The following is a 303-nucleotide window of genomic DNA, read 5'->3' as shown; positions in this document are numbered from 1 at the left end:
TCCCACGTGAGAACTGGGAGTTCTAGAAGTAGAAGCCAAACCTTTCCCAACCGGGTTGGGAAAGCAAAGGAAATCTTATTTGAGGAAATGCCTGTCTGCCTAGGCCAGGGGTAGGCAACCTTGGCTCTTTTATGACTCGTGGACTTCAACTCCCAGAATTCCTGAGCCAGCATGGGGGAACTATGGCCCCTTCATGACTCGTGGACTTCAACTCCCAGAATTCCTGAGCCAGCATGGCTCAGCTTGGAAACCTCTCCCTTTCCCCTCAGCATGGCTGGCTCAGGAATTCTGGGAGTTGAAGTC

The sequence above is a fragment of the Protobothrops mucrosquamatus genome, unplaced genomic scaffold (assembly GCF_001527695.2).
Source record: "Protobothrops mucrosquamatus isolate PMUCROS unplaced genomic scaffold, P.Mucros_1.0 scaffold9664, whole genome shotgun sequence".
NCBI classification, from domain to species: Eukaryota; Metazoa; Chordata; class Lepidosauria; order Squamata; family Viperidae; genus Protobothrops; species Protobothrops mucrosquamatus.
The sequence above is the reverse complement of the archived record's forward strand: the minus strand, read 5'-3'. Positions refer to the sequence as shown.